This window comes from Macrobrachium rosenbergii, chromosome 26 (genome assembly GCF_040412425.1).
Source record: "Macrobrachium rosenbergii isolate ZJJX-2024 chromosome 26, ASM4041242v1, whole genome shotgun sequence".
Taxonomy (NCBI): domain Eukaryota; kingdom Metazoa; phylum Arthropoda; class Malacostraca; order Decapoda; family Palaemonidae; genus Macrobrachium; species Macrobrachium rosenbergii.
The window spans coordinates 29,811,605-29,836,604 of NC_089766.1; positions in this window are offsets into that span (position 1 = coordinate 29,811,605).

The window sequence follows — 25,000 nt, forward strand, 5'->3', positions numbered from 1 at the left end:
CTGTATGGCAGCAACCCTTATAGTTTTCTTTCGCCGTATACTTTCTCCATCGACGCTTCGACCGGGAGTCACGTGAATCTCCACCTTTAAGCCTCCTGAGGCCTTCTGGCCATTGCTCGGGCATTATCAACACAATTCCCACGTCATTGCCAGGTTATTGCAGCCATCCTAGCAGCACGGACAAACCACTGATCGGAAATCGACAAGTCATCCAGGCCCTTTGTCTGTTTCAGCAAAGTGATTTCTTTGCTCTTACAGGAAGACCCTCCATTCATTTATTCTTTTGTCTCGGAACATCTACAAAATTGTGAGCCAGTAATCGCCTACCGTAAAATGTCACCTTCTGCCGTCAGCAGTGGAGGTATCATTAATTCATTAAGCCTCGGATTGGCACCCTCAGTTCCTTTCCGTAATTCATTATTCTTTTGTCTAGTTTTCATTACTGGGTATAAATATCACGCTGATTTCAGAGGGACCCTCATATCATGGATCTTATTGGGATAATGGAAAATTCATTGCATCCCGTTTGAATCCCCTCAGCTCCGGAATCTACTAGTCATTCCTCTTTGATCTTATATATGTAAATACACTCTTGCAAGTCATGGATGATTTTCGTCAAGTGTGAGCAGGTCAAGACTCATTTATCGTTTTTGCCGCCGTTTTCCTGGAGTTAAATCAGAATATGAAATTATTATTAGGTTGACTATTGAGCACGTTGGGACCGACATCTCACCGTGGGACAAGTAATTTTAGTCATGAGTTTTGGCAGGTAAGGGACTATGTGATTCATCGATAATAGTCGTGTATGTTGGCGATATATATCGTTTCCTTCGCCCAGTTGTTGACCCATAGGTTCTCCTGGGCCCCTAGTTTGGACCAGAAAAAAGTATAAATTATAATATTATATATAATGTCCCCAGATATATCTCAATAAATCAGCCAGGAAAATATATATAAAATATATATATGTATGCATTATATATATATTATATGTTTATATATATATTATATATTATATTATGTATAAATATATATATTCCAATATATATATATATATAATATATATATATATATATATATATATATATATATATATGTTATATATATATATATATATATATGTTATATATATATATATATATATATATATGTATTATGTATATGTTTTATATATATATATATTTATATATATCGGTGTTTATATATATATATATATTAATATATATGATATATTTATATATTATATATATATATATATAAATTACCATTTTCAAATTGGTAAAGTAGTATTTAAAACAAATAGTGAGAGATGAACCATATTTTACTTTGCTAAGTATATTTCTATATTTTTCACCGTTTGAAATATCCATAGCACATACAAATAAAGCAAACTTGTGATCTTAATAGTTTAAAACTTTCTTTCACTTTAGCATCCACAACCCACTTGCGGATGAGAAGAATTTGCTCAGGAATCCTTCCAGTGGTCTGTATTATATTCTTGCTCCACCTTCTTGCATTCCATTCACCAGTAATCCTTATTAGATTCCTCTCCCAGCTGACCTTCTCTGTAGCTTGAATTCCCGAATAGAAATTGCTGCTGCAAAATTCTGCCGATTACATTTCATTCACAGCCCACTTTCTCATTCTGATTAAATCTCCTAGCCACGACTTTTCCTTTTATTTTTTCAGTTCAAACAAATATTAAACAGTCGCATAGTACTAATATATGTTATTGTATGAGAACCATGTTATTGTAAGAGAACCATTTTCACACTAAAATAATATTTACCTCGTGTGCTCTAGTAATTTTCATCACAAGAACAGCCGGTCACCCTCAGTAATGTTACCCTTTATTCCATACATATCTTTATGCCAATCAAACCTTCTTCATCCGTTTTATCATAGTTATCTCTGTGTATATGCGTATATTCATGCTACATGAAATTCAATACTAAAGTTGCATAAGAATGATTAAATCTGCACTTTCTTTTATTTGCCAAAATCAACACTGCTCTTCATCTGTCAATCTTTTTGTTTTGTTAAACTTTCTTAATTAACCCTTCACTCTTGCATCATCGAGATCTGCTTCTTTTCACCTCAAAAATTCAACACTGACCAAAAATATATTTTCTTCAGATATTTTCACTCCATTCCCTCTTCTTCTTCTTCATTATTGAGCTCTATTTCTTATAAAAAAAGGTAGGAATTAATTTTTGCTAAATCCTGATAGAGAAGTTCAGGAGTAATTCCTACTCTTGAACCTCTTTATCACGATTTATAAAGCTGAACGACCTCGGCTATAGAACTAAAAACAGAACAAAGACAATAAGCCTATCAATAAAAACAGAAAACAAGTAAATCAAAAACCTAAAAAGAACGCTGAAGGAGGTTCACACCAGAATACCTCTCTGCAAAAGGAAATCCACTGGGCACAACACATCTGAAATTCAGTGTCTTAAAGCGTTAAAGAACCCTAATCATTTACTGGGCACATTCTGGCGCCATTCAGTTAATGACTTTGTTCCAGGTCTTTCCATATCTTCACAGAAACCCCTGCGTACTTTGTAAGGGATGACTATAATGATTGCCATTAGCACGATTTTCACCATTTTTACTTGTTTGGAAGAATATTTTTATCAGAAAAAAGAGAGTTCTGGCTTTTAAGAGTTGGGAAACATGCTAATGAATATTCAACTCTCAAACGGTGTAAATTCTCTCAAATTCTCTTACATTTCAACTGCTATAGAATAAGAGAAATCTATTAAGATGGGCTCTAGAAGTATTAACTCATTTTTATCCTAAGGGTTTGCTGTCTGTCTCCTTTCTGTGAGAAATTATATAGAAAGAGTTTCAATACAAAATACGAGGATGAAAAAACAAATACAGAGTAGTTTTTGTCATTTACAAGTGATGGTGGATTTTTATAATTTTTAGGTATATGGCATCTAAAATATGCAAACTATAATGGTTACGTGAATATCAGTGTCTCTTTTTTAACGGGGCCTCAACAAAGAAATAATTTATTAGTCTTTCCTTAGAGAAAATAAGTATAATTTTTGTTAGTGGTCAATGAAGTCTTTACATGAGCAGATTGGAAAGTCAGACAATTATTCTTAACCGTACAGCAATATTTAATGTTTTCACAAAATAAGGAAATGATCTAGGCAGTGCTATGATATTTTTCTAATGAATAAAAATAAAAGATATGCCTTGGGTTTTTAAAAAGCCATCGTACCTAGTAGGTTGAAAGATATGGCAAAAAATCAGTTAGAACAAATTTGGATTCATGTACATTTCGTTTTTAACTTATGTTAATACTTTTCAATGGACATATAAAATATATTCTGCTTCATGATAAATTTCATCTAGAATTATTACAGCACATAATTCGAAAGGAGAATTCAGCGACAAATGTTAAAAATTGTCAGAAGGAAATTGTTTAAACAAAATAACCCTTTGTTCCCATTTTTGGTCGGTGTTGGTTTATTCATTTAACAGGATAGTGTGGTGTTTGAATTCCAGACACATTCAGTGCAATACAACTCCATTCTATTTATTTCCAGTTAATATGACGTTTTTTTTACTGAACTAGTAATGAATTTTGTTTTATATATAGAGACTGTGAATTAATTGTTGAAATATCCAGCCCCTGTTCGTTTAATGACGTTTTTTTATTTATTATATTATATGACATTATATATTCTATGGAAATCAAAATAACCTATTCCAATACGAACCCTTACTAAAGGTAGCCAGTAAGTGTGATAAGGCATAATGAAATAAGAGGTCTGATATGAACCTCTAAACTCGTCCTACCAACCAAGACTTCTCAAAGATGTGGGGCAATAATAGTTGTTATAAATGTTTATTACAGAAATCACGAGCTGATGATACCCTTTTAGTACAATGAGAAGTTAACGTCCAAATAAAGATGAAGGAGAACAGGAAACTGCATCATGAATATAACTTATTTCATCAATTATGGTCAGTGGAGCTTCAACAGTTGCCATTTAAATGTGGTGTCTGTGATGGATATCACACAAAGATATTGCTGTGTATGTCCATTCAGTATATATTTGATAAATACGGAGATGAAGCCAAGGAATATAAATTACTAATGGTATATTGTTCACTTCATTGAGACAAATGCAATATCCTCACATATCAAGATGATATAGACAAGTTTTGTAGAATATCAGTATAATTCTTTACTAGTATAAAATATGGAGTCCTTATACAAATATAGATTTTTTACATCTGTGAGCTTGAAGAAAAATGTTTTTTTTTTCAGAGAATAGCAACAATACGAAGACTTCTCTCTCTCTCTCTGCTCTCTCTCTCTCTCTCTCTCTCTCTCTCTCTCTCTCTCTCTCTATCTCTCTCTCTCTATATATATATATATATATATATATATATATATATATATAATATATATATATATATATTTAAATATATAAGAATAATATCCAGTAATATTAAACGACACATTACAGGAATACAAATTTATTAACAAATGTTAAATTGTCACGAAATAATATATTTTCCTTTTGGGATTACCTAACCAAAGGCTTTAAAGTTGAGAAATATTGAGTTTCAAGTCACTAGCGTTTGAGCAAATAGAGAGAATAGGTTTATGAATTCAGTGATACAACTCCAAACAATATATAGTTCTAATGACTGATCCAGATTTATTTTTAGGAAAAACATCCAAGTCACTAGTAGAACTATGAATAAGGAGCCAGGGCTGAAATACAGGAGCCATAAATCAGCTTCTAAAACTGAGGGGCGCACAGGTCGCAAGGAGTTCGTCAGCAAAACAATATAGGAAGGTGGGTTTTATTTTTTAGCCGATGACCCCTTTGTTGGCCGAGTCGGTTAACAGAGCCCGCGGGAAAGAAACAATTTCAGTCGATGGCGCCTCCAACACTGACGGCGACAGTTTTGAAGAGCGATAACAAAGATTTGCCAGCTGCACATCCAAACGGCTGATGAACTTAGAAAGAATTTATTTCTGGTGATAAACAAAAAAGAAACAATTAATTTATAAACTTTAAACAATGTGGGGAGGAGGTTTAAACAGCACTTCAATTGAACTTGAGCTGATAAACAAAAGGTAAACTGAAACCTTACAAACTAAATTTGTAACCAATTGGTTCATATAACAAAAATGTAACCAAATAAAATGATTAAAGAAAGCAAAATGCTAAGCTGTTACAGCTCAGTGGTCTGGTAAAATATAATATATAATTAATATTTTTTTTTTTGATAATATAACCATTGCAATTGTATGTTATTAAGTTATATATTGATTACTACCATTGAATTGTCATATCCCCTATCAATTAGTGAATCGTATGTTCTTGCTTTCTAAACGTTGTGCTTTGAAAAGGCTGAGAGGCAAATAAACAGATATTTTAGATTTTCAACAAAGATAAGATCCATAGACAGGAATCTTGTAAAATACAATAGGTGAATTTGCAAAAAAAAGTATTAGAAGTGCAGAGTAGACAGTGAACAATAAAACTGAAACTTCATGCTGCAAAAGCTACAATCTAATCACATGCTTATTAACTTTATTTTATGATTATATATCTCATGCAACAGCTTCATAGAGAATAATAAAGAGATGATAGAATAATCTTAAGTTAGTACAAGAGTACAAGATCAAACTAGAAAATCTATCCACAATTTTGTTGTTCAGCTTGGTGCTGACTTGCCAGTGACTCTGGTCATTGTTTGAGTGTATCTAACATCACACTTATCCCTAATTAAGTAAATTTCTCAAGTTAACAAGTAGTTTTTTCTCATTTAGCGTTTTATAAACTTCTTCAAATGACACTTTCATGATTTCCTGTCAACATGTGTCAAATATAAGTGTACCATCCATCCCTTTAAAGTTCACGAGGGTATGCATCTCACTAAAGCTAAAGGATAAGTCCCTTACACCCAAGTAATGTTCACCTAACCTTATATAGTTGGCTGTCGTTTATGTAAATGGTGTATGCCCGTCCCATGGTGATTATGATTCGCTGAGCCTGCACATTTGTGTTATCATTGTGCTTAGTTTTATCGGAACCATGTCCACAGGGGATATAATATATACTGTTTTCGTCCCTGGTCTGAATGTATGCCTCTGATCCCTTGCAAGCTTTGTATGAAATATTCTAAACTCTAGAGCATCTTGAACTGTGCTAATGTATTTCATGAAGTAGAATGGGAGTTCAAACCTCTTTAGGTGACTAATAGTTATAAGGAAACAAAGTTTTGTTAACTAACATCGGGGGACATCTCGGGTGTCTTAAGACCTGCGTAGTAACAGGGAGATCATCAACAGACGAAAGTGGTTCCTGATTTTTCTTCAAGAATTTGATATTGTTTAATTAAATCATCATTAGAACTTGCCACTATTGTTTGGTTTACACATGAAAAGTGGCAAGTCCATTGAGTAATACTATGCTTGCATCCAAGCTGCTTGCTATTTCACAAAAAAAACCTTTATTGCCTGCAATACAGAGATAATCTCTATTATGGGCAACTGCTTATGCTGCAGACAACTTGACGTACTTGTCCTATTATAGGTTACTGGTGTTGCAAATCCACAAATGATTACAACAATAGATTTTTCTTAAGGAATAACTGATAGGACCTTTTATAAGGAGGATGGAATGTTGCTCACATGGAATATGGACATTTCCCATATGAAAACTAGGAGATAGTTTGTTTAAATGTTTTCGGGAGAAAGTTGAACATCTGGCCAGTTATGCTGAACTGCCGGTACTTAGGGCATCGTCCAGGTACATGAGACAGTCACATCTTGATTGTTATTTCCAGACTTGCTAACGTTCTCTTTTGATTTGTTTTCAAGTTTAGCCACTGAAGCGGTAGTGTCACCATCATAAGTAATAAATTCTGTTACTTTAGATGCATATTTTCAACAATATAGTACAGATGGCTCCATTGCCTGAGAATATTAACAGCCCAGGAACCAGCTTTTATGATGAAATATGTGCTAATTTTCAATAAAACAATCCTTTGCCACTGTATGAGTAGCGTATTTCTTGCACTCCAAGCTGTTTGTTCTTTGAATACTCTACAGCATGACTGAAAGCATAATCTTCTATCTAAATGTAAGCTGCGGGTGAGACATGACATCTCTTATGGTACTGGATGTCTGTAGAATTCAGTAGACAGAGCTGACAGGTCTAACTTGTCCTGCCATTCATCACCTTCTTATGTTGTTAGCACAATTTCCTTCAATAAATAACTTCGTTTTGTATTTTTTCATCACCATCTACTAGTTCTCTAGCTGCTAAATCATTGCAATTCTCACCGCGGAAGAGGAAATCTTCATTACTTAACAATCAACATAGGCTCTTCTGACTAGGGGCTTCGTTGGATGTAAATACGTTCACTGGCTTCATTGGGACAAATGGCGCCTTATATAGTGTTGAGAAGTGTATAGAAATGTAGAATGAAACGTATTTAGATTACATCTATATCTAATGCGTTAGATTACATCTATATCTAGTGCGAAAACCAATCAATATAATAGGCTAGCTGTTATATTCATAAAGACCCTACATTTAAAATGCCATAACAACCATTTCGACTTTAGCATATGATGTCTTTCAGAAAGCAGGTATCAACAGCCACACTTTGAAAACAGTTTCCTGAATTTAAAAAAAAAAAAAAAAAAATCATTACATTATAGACACACCAGCTTCGGATTTGATAAAACACGTGAAGTACTATGTCATGATTGATGTCTTTGCAGGTGTGCATTGTATATATTGTGTTTATGATGTGTCACAACACGTGCCGAATAATACTTTGAGAAAGCATCCTTAAACACTTCAAATAGACTGTAATAAGGTAATTTTTGTTAACACAAAACAGGAATATTCATAAGTAACTGAAATTCTCATTTTGTACTTATTGCAACCTGTAAAAAGGAGGAATTTCTATGATTTGTGGTCAGTAGAATCCATTTTATCATAATATCCGATTATTCCTATTTTAGTCTCCAAAACAGGTAATGTTGCCTGACTATTATTGTAAGAAAAATCATTGTGTTGAGATAAATTAATCTCTCTCTCTCTCTCTCTCTCTCTCTCTCTCTCTCTCTCTCTCTCTCTCTCTCTCTCTCTCAGTTGTGATAATTCAATGTTTTCTGACATACAAGATAATCCAAAATCTGCTAATAGAGAAGGAAAATTTCCCTCACCCCTGAAGTTTGTATTATGCGTTATAACTCTCTTCACTTTTCATTTGGCGTATAATTCTCGCGGCTCTTAGATCAGAGGCCACAAAACTGGAATTTTCAATCAAGATGAGTCGTTTGATATTTCTGAAATGGAAATTGTTATAATTTTTTCACACAGCGAGCCTTATTCGTAAAATGCTATTGTTGTCTTTGCATATAGCTTAGCTGTAAATTCTCTCAGAGATTTTTGTACACCAAAAGAATACCATTTACAACAACAACAACAACAACAACAGCAACAACAACAACAACCTTAACATTAATAATAATAAATAATAATAATTTAATTATTATTCTTTATTATTATTATTATTATTATTATTATTATTATTATTATTATTATTATTATTATTATTATTATTATTATTATTATTATGAGCATATACTAGCGTTAAGCAGCGGAGTGCTTAGGGAAGAATTGTTGACAGCATGATGGAAGGACTATCACCAAATGTTCTGACCATGCATTTGTATCTAAGTAGAGCGGTTTCCAAATATCAAAAGCAAAATGAACGTACTCTTAGTACTCTAAATGCGCCTGGATGTCCTGTAGATGAGAAGTACTTGGTGACTGGCTTGCTCATGACGAGTGAGTAGATGTAGCGGCGCTAAGTGGACCAAAAATGAAAGAACAGGTTTTGCAGAAGTTCTTGTGATATCAGGAACATTGAGGAGATAACTGAAAGCGTACAACTGGATTATTCGAAGGATTATAAAGCTAATACTGAGAGTTTCAGAAAAAAAAAAATTGTTAAATCCTACAAGAAAGTGGTAAGCGATAGGCAAACTGAAATATTTCTGAAAAGTCAGGTGAACATTTAAGTAAGATCGCTTCAGAAATTAATTGTACGAACAAAAAATGATTTATTTAATTGCAATATTTTCCTTTTTGAAACTGCAAAGGTTTGGTCATAAGGAAGAACGCTTCACAAGTATTAACTCTTTATTATTTGTGAAACAAAATGGGAACCCCTCTGGATGAACATAACGTTAACATAAACTACTAAATATTATATCTAGCATTTTTTGATAGTGCCTCTGTACCATTAGCTTAACATCAGTGAAGTGTTTAAAGTAAATGTAGTTATATACTCGACCATTAAGATACATACCACACATATTCCCTTGTGAATATAATTTAGTCAAAAGCAGCCATGCCAGGTTTTAAGACCCAGGGCTAATTATTCATTTAGTCATCCCCAGCCTACTGTTACTTAGAGTTTACAGAATCAAATAAAAGATTAATTTATCTTTCACTGGTGTTTTGGAAGAGGTATTGTAAAGAAAGGAATTCTCTCTCTCTCTCTCTCTCTAAGTCTCTCTCTCTCTCTCTCTCTCTCTCTCTCTGTTCCTTTTTTTAGGATGCGTTCCAACATGTTATTCTTGGTCAGAACTGAGGAAAATCCCAATAGGGGAAAGCGCCAGTTCTTTCCTTTGGGCAAGAGTAACTAATAATAAGAGTCTGCATTTCTCTACACTTTTAAGAAATATATATTGTCATTTTATAAAGACCTTCAGTTTTCCCAATGACTGGCTTAAAACAGTTTGTGTTACTGAAAAGGCACAATTTAAACGATCGAGAACCACAGTAAAGAAAAAATGTTTAATGAATGACCTCTTTTCCCTCTGTTCTCTATTAATATTTTGTATACATATATATATATTTATATATATATATATATATATATATATATATATATATATATATATATATATATATATATATATATATATATATATATATATATATATATGTTATATACTGACACTTTTATTAGCTATAATGAATTTGTAGCCACAAAATCGATTCCAACAAACGACTTATCTTTTCCATATGAAACACAAGGAATTTATTTTTGTACTGTTTATTATGGAAAGATTAGTTAGATTATATGTAAATATAATATATATGTCTCAATAGCCAATGTAAAATATTTTTGGATATACAACAACGAAGCCGAAAATATAACGGAAGAATTGAAGAATATGAATAGCGGTAGAATCGAATTCGTTACCATACATATCACGTTGCTTATCTTTTCCTATTACATATATATATAAGTATTTTTATATATATTTTGTTGAGCTGGAAATAGACCAATCATCCTCACCATCGTAGCCAGTTGTGGGCAATCGTTTTTATCTTTGGCTGAAATCTCTTAGATGTTTGAATAATCACTTATGGAAAGCCACAATCTCGCGGTACTCGAATTCGCCTGGATGTCCTTGAGATGCTTGTAACCGAGTTGGAAAAGCTTCTCCAGACGGAAGAAATTGAAGATGAATAGCGGTCGGAGAATCGAACCCGCGTTGTGATGCGGTTTATTTCTTCGTGATAGACATTGGAAATTTCAGATAATAGAGCTGGATTAGATTAGAAAGCTAATCCTTTATTTTTGGGAAAAAAAATAGAATCTGGTCACTTTTTTTAATGCCCTCTTAATCCTTCGCGCTTTTTTGATGATGTTACTGAAAATATCAGACGGAAGAAAAAATTATACGTTACTTAACACAAAATCCTTTCCGACCTGACTTACGAGTCAATATTTTCCTTTTTACTGTTTTCAAATTTTGTTAGAGCTGGAATAGACCCATTTTCACCAGTAGCCAACTCCTTTTTATTGGATTTGGGCTGAAATATATAGAATCTCTGGTCATTACCATATTACCATACACTGCAATTCTTATCTCGAATCATATGCTAAAATACGAAGCCGAAAATATCCAGACGGAAGAAATTGAAGATAGAATAGCGGTAAATATATATAGGTCTGGACCGATACGAGAAGGATAGTCTATACAATCATATATTCCCTTGTATATAATTTTGTTAGCTGGAATAGACCCATCCTTTTTTATTGCTTTTGGGCTGAAATATATATTCATTTAGTCTGAAAAAATGCTTTACTCGTATTTTAGAGTTTACGAATATCACGGAAGAAATCAAATTATGCGGGGAAGCGTTACCATATTCACATAGGGGCCGAATCGAGAAGGATCTCTATCTCATGATATATGTCTTTTCAGATATTTTTTTGGATAGACCCATCCTCACCATCGTATATCCCTTTTATTATTTTCTGAAGTGAGAAGTTGTCCCAAACAATGAAGGCATGTTCTTCCCTTTTGGATAGGTTTGTACGAACCGAAAAATCCAGACGGGAAGAAGTCTGAAGATTACTCGGTGCGAGAATCGAACTTTTACCATATATATTGTTCCCTCATTTATCTCCGTACATTTTAGAAAGACTTTCCTCACCATGACAAAGTGGGCAATCGGATTTATTACTGAAATATACTGTTTATTAGAATTTGTTTGGTCACAAGCCAGGTTAATATATATGGTAACGCGGGTTGATTCTCGCGAATTATATGTTCATTCTGTAGTTTATACATATCCAATTAATTTACTGAGAAGTTAAGAGGGCATTGTTTTAGAATTCATATATTCTGGTAAAAGTGAATAAATATATATAATTTCTTAAAAAATTGCCCTTTTACGAATGGGTCTACAATTCTGAAAACGACAGGTATATGTCCCAAATTGAGAGGCGTTTATCCTTTTCCATAATATGGTAACGCGGGTGATCACCGCTAACATCCTTCAATTTCTTCCGTCTGGATATTTTCATATTACAATATATCACAAAAATGCGAAGAATCGATAGTTATGTGGGCTGTCATATTAGATATACATATGTCGTAATATATATATATATATATATATATATATATATATATATATATATATATATATATATATATATATATATATATATATATATATATATATATATATATATATATATATATATATATATATATATATATATATATATATATATATATATATATATATATATATATATATATATATATATATATATATATATATATATATATATATATATATATATATATATATATATATATATATATATATATATTCCTTTTCTCATATATTTTTGGCGGTAATACACATCTCTCCTTTGCCCGCTACCTAGAGAAAACAAGGTCTCACGAGAAGGATTATGGGGGAGTGAGGGGATGGAGATTAAGAGGCTTGACTTCACTCGGTCTCTTTCTGTCTCCTTTGCCCAAGCCCTATGCAAATACGTTGTCTCTTTTTAATATTAGAAATTATATTTTATTTTTTTAGAAAAATAAATCGCATATTGATCATATTTAGAAAAAATAATAAGTGTTAGCAAGGGAGAAGACAATTAATGGGAAAAATATACTGAAGACATACACGAAGAAAATTATACGTTCATCTGAACACAAAAAATTCTTTCCTCTCATGATTCGTCATTCATTTTTTGCCACTGAAATTTTTCCTTTTCATTGTCGACGATATAAAGTACAGTATAATGCAAGGCAAAAGATTAACATTAAAGATCTTCTGCAATATATATATATATATATATATATATATATATATATATATATCATATATAAATTTATATATATATATATATATATATATATATATATATTATATATATATATATATATATATATATATATATATATATATATATATATATATATATATATATATATATATATATATATATATATATATATATATATATATATATATATATGTATATATATATATATATATATGTGTGTGTGTGTGTGTGTGTGTGTGTGTGTGTGTGTGTGTGTGCATATATATACAGTGTGTATGAGTGTGTGTGTGTATGTGTGTTTGTGCGCATGCGCTCATGTATAAATCAAGACTGAATGACCAATAAAAACAGAGATTACACTATAGAACATGATATTTTTATCAATAACAATATTTTGTAATCTCCACTGCTTTTGATAATTATCTACATGATAGACTACTTGGGTTGTGTTTGAGATGCAGGTGTTCTTTTGAAAGAAATGGCTCCTCCTTGTTTTTCGCTCTCGCTGTTGCTCACCTGCATCGACTTTGGTGGGCTTGACCACTGGAACACCTACTTCAGAAGGGGACAGTGGGATCATCCCCAGTTCTGACATATTTCCTATTCCCAGTCTGATTTATGATAGGGATTCCGGAACCTTCAAATATCGTTTCCACTTTCCCCCTGACTTCTGACTGCCAATGAAGGAAATCTAGAATCCCCCGTGAGGGATCAAAGTACCGACAGGAATCTGCGAGAAGGTCTCGGGACAATCTCTGGCACTAATCTCAAGAAAATGTTTTTACGGTCACGTCTACCATACCTGATGTATGTGGAGGCCAGAGAATTGAACAGTGACACACCAAAAATATGCCATGTAAATATTTTTGCCAACTACCAAATATCCACTCTCACCTTACCCCCCTAAATCACTGCGGAAATTGCCTATACTGCCTAGGCTGAAAGTATTAAAACAATTCAACACTTTGTTTTCAAATGTATAATCTCCAAGAGTATTCTTCACTATAAAGAAGCTCAAGGGAAAAAATTGTATGTTTCCTTTTATCTGTTCATCCTAAAACTGTATAAAATATGTACTTTATACAGCATACAAAGATAGTAACATTTCTCTCTGAGGAGATTCGCAGTTGGGCAGCCGATGTTCTTACCGAGGGCATTCTCTCTCTCTCTCTCTCTCTCTCTCTCTCTCTCTCTCTCTCTCTCTCTCTCTCTCTCTCTCTCTTGAACACACACACACACATTCATTGCAAGCAAAACGGCATTCTTTCAATGACGAACATATCAGGGTTATGGAAGTGACAGAGATTTTTTCAGTATCAGGCTTATGAAAATATAACATATCTAATGCCATTGATATTTGATATGAATTCCTATAAAAATCTAAAAAAAGAATACTTGAACAATTAAGATAATTTATTGCTGAACTATAAAGTATGGCTACTATAAAAGTAAATAATTTTGGTAAATCCAGAGAGTTTTATATTTCTGTGTGTATGTACTAATTACAGCATGTTATAAAATTCTCACACAGCGTTCATAAATCTGAATCTAGAAAACTTTGTATGGTATTCCTTGTCAACTGAGAACTTGGCCATCGCTAAAATATCACCATGAAATAGGATCAATATATATTCACTGATCTGTAGTTTTAAACAACAATTGCTTACATTCAGAAAAATTTATTTCTACTCATAACATCATTGCAAAATTACTGAAATATATTGGGTTACCTGTGCATATTTTCACCCATTGATATCAGAGTTAGACAATAAGTTGGCCCTTTCTAAAAAATGATGCCCGTAAAAGAAAGTATTAGAGAAAGTAAAGTACGCATGTTCATATTCTTTTAACCGATAGAACGCTAATCGATTACCCGTCAAATCTTCGTCTTCTTCTTCTTTTAACGTGCTTTTTCCCATTTTTTGTATGGGGTAAGTACGATCCCTTCTGTTGAAGGACTTTGATTTGGCTTTGGGGTAGACTGTAGTCTTGATCGGCTGCCCTGCCTGACATCGCTTAGACCCCGGTAGCGTATGTACATGTATCGTAACCAAATCATCAGCTCCCTTTCTCCCAGCAGCGAGGAGATTGAGTGGTTAGGTCGACAGTTCGAGACGTGTGAGGTGTTGTTATGTTTTTAGAAGCTGTTGGAGTGGTTTTGTTTGTATGTGTATTAGTCTGTCACACCCATTTGCTTTTAGCAAACCTACCCGTGAAATATGGGAGCTTTTGCTATAGGTATAAAGTGTGTTCGAATCTAAATTAACATAGTTACATCCCCTCACGGTCTGGATAGTACATCCCGTCAGATTCTCTCTCTCTCTCTCTCTCTCTCTCTCTCTCTCTCTCTCTCTCTCTACACAATGCCTCCTACCGAGTTGGTCAGGGCGGGGGTGTGGGGATTAGAACACTAGGTTGTAAACATGTGGATCGTATGATGCCATATAGTTAGAAAACCTTATTTTTTTATTTTCTGGTTTTGTCAATATTTTTATTCTTTTGTATATTTTTGTTTTAGATATGACAAAATTAGTGTGTTAGTGAACTCCCCAGTAAGGACTTATTTCTGGAAGAGACGAAATAATTAATCAGTAATTTCATGAATGGCATTTTTCTTGTTAAGCGCTGGGTAAAGAGAATTCTTCATTTCGAAAGTAAATGAACGCAGCCGATTTAGACTACGGTGACTGGTATTATATTTAAAAATTGGCTTCAAATTCAATAGCATGATTACAATATCAGTCCATTCATGATAAATGATAATCACAGATTAATGGATGTTGAAGGGAAGCACATATGAAGAGAAAAAATAGAATATTAGTGTTTTATGAAGCTGAAATTGCTAGGGAAAATCCATCGTAAGATATATTTTCCGAGTATTTGGGGAAATTCCAAGCATTCCTGCATGAAAAGTATTAAAAGTATGTCAAACTAGAATGCAGAGGGTATAGGACTTTTTAAAAACTTTCGCAGTAAGTTGAGTCAACTTCCCACATACCAGGTAGTACCTGGAGTAGCAGATACTTTCGTCTCCTCTGAGGCAAGAGCGGGAAGTGTCAAACTCATGAAGAGTCATAGAAAGAGTTTTGGGGTGGGAGGCCTGGGGAAGTTTCAGGTGAGGGGTAGTTCGGATGGCTGGGCACATCGGGGAAGAGGGGCAGTAAGGCTGTGTAGAGGAACTCACTCAGAGAAAGGCTTGTTCTGGAAGGTAAGTGGAGCAGGGAAGCAGTTTCCCTGGCTGGGAGGAGGTGGGAGTGTAGTGTGGGATGGGTGCAGAAGGGTAGGCAGGCATCTGACATCGCTAGAGCTTTTTTGCTTTATGTTTTTACATTTAAGCTTTTTCTGCATTAGAAACAATGTATATATATATATATATATATATATATATATATATATATATATATATATATATATATATATATATATATATATATATATATATATATATATATATATATATATATATATATATATATATATATATATATATATATATATATATATATATATATATATATATATATATATATATATTTATATATATATATATATATATATATATATATATATATATTATATATATATATATATATATATATATATATATATATATATATATATATATATATATATATATATATATATATATATATATATATATATATATAATATATATATATATATATATATATATATATATATATATATATATATATATATATATATATATATATATATATATATATATATATATATATATATATATATATATATATATATATATATATATATATATATATATATATATATATATATATATATATATATATATATATATATATATATATATATATATATATATATATATATATATATATATATATATATATATGTAAATAAGAGGACGATTTGAATTCTCTACAACCAGATTTAATCTTTACAAAAAGCTGCTAAATGCGTATAATGAAAGAATGAGCCTCTGGGTTTGTTACAGTATTATGAAAGTTTTCTGAAGACTATTCTTAATTATTTTTACAAGAAATTCATTACAACTGAATTCCATAATGAAATATTAAGTATTTGTCATTTCGAATAATATGAGCAAAAGGATGTAGATGTAGTTAAGATATTCCACAGGCAATATTCATACTAAATATCTTCAAAATTAATATCAAATCACACATTTAATGGGATTCCTATATATGTTACTGTTTATTAAGTTTGGGATACGTTTAGAGGTCATCAAGTTTCCAATCAAAAAGACCTAGATACCTCGAGAATTATGTATAGTGAACGATAATTACTTTTGTTTCTGGCATAGGGAACATGACTTTGCTGTGCATTACAGTACTGCTTCCGCTACTATACTTCCAATATTATTCAAACAGCTATCCAGGCAAATATACATGACACACTATTCTGCTGGTAACCAAATCTCATGTTGGTGAACATCACCTACAAGTGAAATATAACAGATGACAGGACCAAAGTAATTTTTTCAAAATAGCCAGTTAAAGACTAAGTTGATCATTACAGCTTTTTTCTCATTTCGGGATTGCTGACTTTGCTAAAGTACTACGAGCTGAATTTTTTTCAGAACGATCGTAATTTTGGTTTATTGTTTGCATATTGAAAAAGATATCTAGAATATATGCCAGGAGCAAGAGCACATGAATTGTTGCATTAATTCCCTGTGGGTTTAACACAATGTTATGAATATCACTTTATTCCTTAGTGCAATTTAATTTCTAATCTTTATACTTATCAATAATTTGTTTTGACTGTAGAATTCACCTATTAGGGACATTGAATCGAAGGGGGATCCGAGCAGCATTTCTGAAAAAGCCCATTTTATTCGATATAGAATTCTATAGCTTGAGTTACTTTGGTGTCCTTCTAGCAAGAAATAAGTAATTACAACTCTCAGTTGATAAGGAACTTTTAAACCCACCAACCAGCCAGAATGCATGAGAGGGCCATTGGAAGCTCACGGCTAACCAGCTGCGCGTTTCCATTGGTTGTTCTCTGTACATTGTCATTATTTCCCCAACAAAAACACAAATTACACTTGTTTGTTCAAAATCCAAAGCATGATTTTCCTTGCGTCGTGTTCTTAATGTTGCTATATCAATTGCGAGTTGTGATATTGCGCGGGAAACTTTCATGGTAGTGCAAGATAGTATTAAAAACCTGTTTGATGTATAATCAGGGTACTTTCATTGGTTTCACTTGATTTTAGGTGTAGTGGTCATAAGCGTGGGGCCCACCTATTGGCATAACAGATTTTACTGGTAACTTACTGCTTGGTTTATGTAGCTTTGGTGAGATGACGTTTCTGACTATATATATATATATATATATATATATATATATATATATATATATATATATATATATATATATATATATATATATATATATATATATACATATATATATATATATATATATATATATATATATATATATATATATATATATATATATATATATATATATATATATATATATATATATATATATATATATATATATATATATATATATATATATATATATATATATATATATATATATATATATATATATATATATATATATATATATATTTTATTGGACAGTGAGCGGCAGTGTAATGACATGCATCTTGCCCCCGCCAATCAGGAGCGACCGTCGTCTGTCTGTGTGCCTTTCAGTAAAAACCATTTTGCAAGAAAATTCGTTTTAGAAAGTTAATTGACAATTTTCTGCTCTGTAATTACCTCCAACTATTCGTAAGAAAAGGATTACACAACAATCCATGATTACAAAAGACATATCAACAGAGACCAGTTTCATGCTTCCAGTTAGGCCGGTAGGAATTAATTTCTTTCAAATGAGGTTTGTTCACAATAAGGCGGTCCCCTGGTCCATTCAGAGGGTGGCAGAGTTAGAGGGCTGGAATAATAATCATCCATGTATTTTTTCTCAGTACAAATATGTATTTATCGTTTTGTTTTAGTAAAAAAAATTAATTATTTTTATTTGAGAATATTGATATTATTAAGAGGCGTAACTTTGGCCAGTACAGTATATAAAATAATCGTAGAAAGAGTAATGAAATTTTACCTAAAGCTAAGAGTTACTGTGTCCACCAAAGGGATCTGATACTTTTTGGGGCAAAGGCATGTGCCAAGTCTGCATATACCGCACGATGGAAGCATTAGTGTCTGCAAATAAAAATAAATAACATTAAAGTGTGAAAATAGTATCTTTTTTTTCAATCGAGTAAAAACGTCTTCCAGACAGGGATGTACGCCATGTTGCCTAATTGCTATACACTTGAATGACTGTGACTGCTGAAAAGACAGAAAAAGAAAATAAATCAGTACACCAGATTTACCTAAAAGTGTAGAAGTGAAATGAGTAAAGAAAATATTAACACACGCTTATCTAAATTCCTTCGAAACTTGACACGCCAAAAGAGAAATGACTATGATTGGTTGCTCTCAGAATTAGTGATCGCTGACATAAGTACGGCAAGCCTTATCCAAACCACGCTGCCTCGTGGGGTAGCCAAAGTTTTATTCTTGCATGGGTCTAAGGTTATTTCCCTTCATCACTAGAAAAATTCGCTTTCAAACCTCGACTTGTACATAGATATAATACGGTACTGTAAGGGTTAATTACGGTGAAATGCTACATGCTTCAAACACCTATTAACCGGTATATAACACTCGTTTACAAATGACAAAAATCTGAACTCGATTTTTTTGAACGTTTAGATGCCATTTGGTGCCCAATGAAGCTCCGCACCTTCTCTGGGAAGGCTTGATTTGATTTTGTGTACATTGCGGTTTATGATTTTTATTAGCATCTTTTAAGTTAAGTATACCTTAGTTTAACCAGACCACTGAGCTGATTAACAGCTCTCCTAGAGAGGGCTGGCCTGAAGGGTTAGACTTATTTTACTTGTCTAAGAACCAATTGGTTACCTAGCAACGGACCTACAGCTTATTGTGGAATCCGAACCACATTATACCGAGAAATTAATTTCTATCACCAGAAATAAATTCCTCCAATTCTTCATTGGCCGGTCGGAGACTTGAACTCGGGCCTAGCAGAGTGCTAGCCGACAACTCTACCGACTCGTCCAACGAGAAACTTGCATCTTCTTGTAAATGCATATTGTGCCTTCTTGATAAAAATTTAATATTCCTAATATAAGTTATAGTTTGCAACTTATATTTTGCAGGTTTTATAATAGATTAGGTGAAACCAGTGTTTTTAGTCAATCGGTGTTATCCTATGTCTTCCAGTATCACGAAGGATATTCTTATCTGGCTCATATAATTTCTATAGTAGAATCTAATCACAGATGCGAATGTTTGTGTTGCCGATATTTACAGGTGCCTAAGAGTAGTTTTGTGTACTATGACCCCCGGTCGGTGAACAGTAGACAGCTTTACGGTATTAGTTTTCTTTCTACATACAGGCAGATTCAGGCTTTCCACTTCAGGAGAATAATGTCCTGAGTGTCGGTAAACTACTGAATCTGACTGCTCACCTTCAATTGACCACCTCTATACCGGTCATCACTATCACTATGTGAATGAGTGTTGCCAGACTTTTCTGTTTTAGTGTATGGTTGTCTTACATATCAGTTATCTCTGCTGTAAAGTAATAACAGGAACTTTTTGAATGTATTTTGAAGGTCATATAACTGTACGTTCAACAAATATCTAATCAGCAGCATAGCGTTCGTAGATAAGAATACGAGAATCAGTAGCTTTCTAGATCTCTTTTCTGTCGTGCTTCTAAACATTTCCTGTTTCGTGCAAAACCTCAAAGTCGTCTTAAGAGACTTTCAGGTATCGGCTGTGATATTTATGACCAAAGACTCAACGACAAAATAGGCTTAATCGGTTATTAGTTTTGTAGCTTTGATAAAGTCCAGCACTCGGGTGAATCTCATACGAAGTCATTCAATGTTGAATAAAGAATTTGTTACGCGTTAAAATGACTTAGCATTTAAATAGTTGCGTATGATAACTCCATTGAATAGAATTTCCTCTTTATACTGAATCCTGGTTTAAAGACCATTTAGAGAATACATTTAATTGACGGTTGTAATTTCTAGTCCGCTTGATGGATAGCCATGAAACTTGGTGTGCATCAGTTGAGATCTGAATATAAAGCTTTCCTTTAGTTAGAGGAACTATATTTCAGATGAATATGTTATGATTTTGAGAAATACCCTTCCTGATTATGCTCTAAATAACTGCTTCCATAAATTATATTTCATATTGCCAGTCGGCTTCAAGGTTTCATGTATATAATGAAATGATATATTTTAAAACTGAAAAAATCTTCTTTACACTGTCTGTCCTTTCGGTTTTGCATGAGTTTTTTCGAGGAACACAAAGACATACTTTTCTTACATAAACAGCACAGCACTAGATCACTATTTTTTTTTTTAAGTCCTCTCAAGTAATATTACTGTTGAGGGAAAAAGGAACCATTTTATCGTATGAATGATAGGGAAAATAGTCTAAAATTAACTTCGGTTGTGTTAGACCTACCTATGGCATTATACATGTCAGTGTGGTTCTGTGAAATTTAGAATGAACCTTCACTTTAATAATAATAAAAAAAAGAGTTGAAAGAAGTAAGACCCAATCCCTGGAAACTTCTGCCGAAATCCCACGTCAATTTATGTAAGAAGTTCGGCTTCGATGGACAGACTCCAGGAAAGTTTTAAACTAATTTCGGAGCAGATGGTGCGGTTGACTCGAACCTATGACAGTGGCTGGCAAACTTTAAACGTTTGCCTTAAAAACTTTCTGTGAATCACAATGAAAAGTCAATGTAGTATTAATAATAATAATGACATTCCTTGAATATTTCAAATATTCAGACGAAAAGAGAAAAACGCACCGATAATGAAGTACCGGTAAGAGACCGTTTATCGTAAGGTGTAATATCTTCAGATGTGCTGCAATACATGTGATTTAGCGAATACTAATAGGGAGTAGTTTGTCAACATAAAGAACCAGGAGAGTTGAAACACTGTATGGAAGAAAATATAAATGCGCTCAGCGAGTCTGAAGATTTAATGATCGTGCCTGGCAACCAGCCGTCAATACATTGGGCTCACTATTGAGCATTAAGTTAGGAGGACACGGTATTAAAACCCTCTGACTCCTCTGCCTTGGCTGTAACAATATACAGGTAGCTTTTTATAGTATTTTTTTTTTTTGTGCTAATGTAAAACTGAGATTTTACGAATATGTTTTGTTATCCAATCTGAAATCCATCGCAAATATGATTTTCAACGTGGGGCTCTATATATATGAAACTTAGTGTTGAGAAGTGTTATGATTCGTGATTCATGTGATCAGTTATGAAACGATCATTTTCCTTGCAGGCAACGAAAAACATGCTTCTTGAAAACTTTTTATTTGTACGATCTATACTGAAGCAATTTCGCTTCAATAAATTTTTATGTAGAAATATGTAGTCTTCAAAATTATTCGAATAAAATTCTTCAGATTGTAATATATTCAACAAAGCTAACAGGAGGAAAAGGCAAACTAAGACCAGCCAACGAAGTCTACTAGTTAAATGTATAGTAAAATTATAGTAAAATTATGTCATTATACAATTTCTAGATCACAATGCGATACCGCAGAGAGTCTCATATACATGCCTTGTAGAAGTGTCGTTACCAAAACATGAATTAGTTTACCTCCTTCAAGGAAGAACGAAGGCATAAACTGCAGACTGTACTTATTATATGAAAGTCATTGAGGAGACCTGGAAAATTTGAAAAACGTCATTGTTTTTATTATCATTCAGGGCACCTGTATCTGAAACGAAGTGAAATGCTTATATTTATGTCCTTTACATAAGGTTCTATGCCATATTCACAATCAGAGCCAATGTATTAACAATGCCATGGAAATCTATTTATCCTAGACTATTGGCATACCAACTATTATGGTCATTCAGATTTAATTTCCTCCAGCACACTCTGCAAATGGAGGGATGGAGTTTTCTTGTCAGTGTCACTATCTTAAATACTTTGAATTCAGACTTTGAAATAACCGATATGGCTTCCTGAAGGTGAGGTCTGCTAGAGAATTTCTCTCATATCCTACTGATATTTCAGTCTTCGCATCTGTGGGAAGCCAAGAGCATCTTCCATCATTTTTATTGGCATATGAGAGTTATTTAATAGTGTGGTATAAGTCCAGCATATTCCAAAGGCCACTCACAGACACAAAGGATCTGCACGGAGATCGATTGTGAGAGTTTTTAGAATCAGATTACATCATTCAAAAGGAATGCAGTTAGGTGTTTTAAATGCACATCAATGTCTCGATAAAACCACCGGTAGCGTTGTAACAGCTCTAATCAGATCTTATGATACATTCCACTGCTGAGAGTATACACGAGAGACTTACAGAAATCCAACTAGGAGACAATCTTCTATCTTGTCTTCTTGGATTTCATTCTTATCATTTGCTCATACAATAGTACATGGTGTTGGTGAACTTCAGAGGATTCTAGGTCAGGCTGAGAGAGAGAGAGAGAGAGAGAGAGAGAGAGAGAGAGAGAGAGAGAGAGAGAGAGAGAGAGAGAGAGAGAGAGAGAGAGAGATTTCGCTTAGTTCTCGTAAGGCAAAAAACATGTCATCGCCAAAACTGTTTTATTTTGCAAAAAGTATCTCGTATAATGTTCCTCTTCTCGTTTCTTGCAAGCTAGGTTTCTGTCTCATAATCATAAGCGGTTTGATTTCTTAATATTTTTGACAACTATTTCGTTGAGATATGGTAAATTATTTTTGCTTTTGTCAGTGTGGATCTACTGTATAGCGGCCATTGTTCCAACTTTTTGGAGTGTCATCTGTCCCCATTTTTATGACTTTAATTTTCTATTAGAGATACAAGATTTTCATATAATGGGCGTCGTCTTCTCTACCCTTCATTAATTATGATGTGATTTATAGTGCTACCGATGACAACAATCTTCCGCTTAGCGTTAAATATTCGACGGAAAAATTATAAAAGTTAAAGTGCCAAATATCCTTGAGCCTGAAGCCATTTTAATAGAAAAGGGGTATTTTCAGGAGCCCTAATGAGGTATATTGACGAAGAGTTATCAGCGTCTAAATCAACATACTTCAATAAGTGTTCAGGTATGCAATGAAGGGAGGTTAATACACACGTGACAGCAGCTTACAAAAGAATGGGGATAAGGAAAAAATTAGGGTTAATTATTGATAGAAGTTTATTGGAATCTAGGAGGTGAATGTAAAGCCACTGAATAATTGTATATGGAAGAATATAAAAATGGGTAACTGAATAACAAGAACAAAGGAGTTCAGAGTGTGGTTGCCAGACAGAATAAAGAATCACCAAAAGGTATGAGTAAGAATAGGGAAGTAGAAGCAAAACTGACAAAAAGTAAAAACAAAGAAAATGAAGTCTGATGAAATGCTGAGGCTGAAATGGAAAGGAACCAAAGGAAAAGTTAGAAATTATTCTAGAGGGAAGAAACTTCATGAGCAAATAGTACTCAGAAAAGCAGATGCCAGTGGGGAGAGCCTACCCGAGGAGTGTTGTCAGCTGTTGATGCAGCGAGTATTTTGACGGTTACTGGTTCTAAGGTGAAAACCAAAACAAAACAGAATAACGGGAGAGTCGAAGAAACTGGTGAAACCGATAACTGAATGCAGAATTGACTAATAATGATGTAAGGAGAGAAATGAAAAGGTTTAAGAATGGGAATATTTAAGGAGTTGGTGTGATTACAAGAGAGATGCTGTAGTATTGTGGTGACGACATGTCTGAGTAGCTGACCAGACTTTAGAAAAGTTCTAGATCAGAGAAATGAATAAGATTGACATTCGTCCAGGTGAGTAAGGAAAAGAGCATAGAGAAGATTACAAGAATTCCAGGGTTCTAACATTGCTTAACCCTAGAATGCTAAATGATTTATTTGAGAAGAAACCATCACAAACCCTGGGTGAAAAACAGATTGATTTTGGAAATTAAAAACCATAATTGCAGCAAAAATATATTGAAAGTAAGAAAATACATTGAAAATTATAGAGCTCTTTGGCTTTCCTTTCAGACATGGACCTCAAGACGCACTGAAAATAAAAAAAATAATATTGAGGTGTTTTAGAAAACTTATAAAAAATAAGTGTTAGAAAATAACCAAAAAAATATTCAAAGAAAAATTCTAAGAAAAAAATACTGCAGCTGAAGTCATGAGCATTGGCCTGGACCCACCCAGGTAATGGGAGTTACAGCTGGTAAAGCCACAACATTCTGGC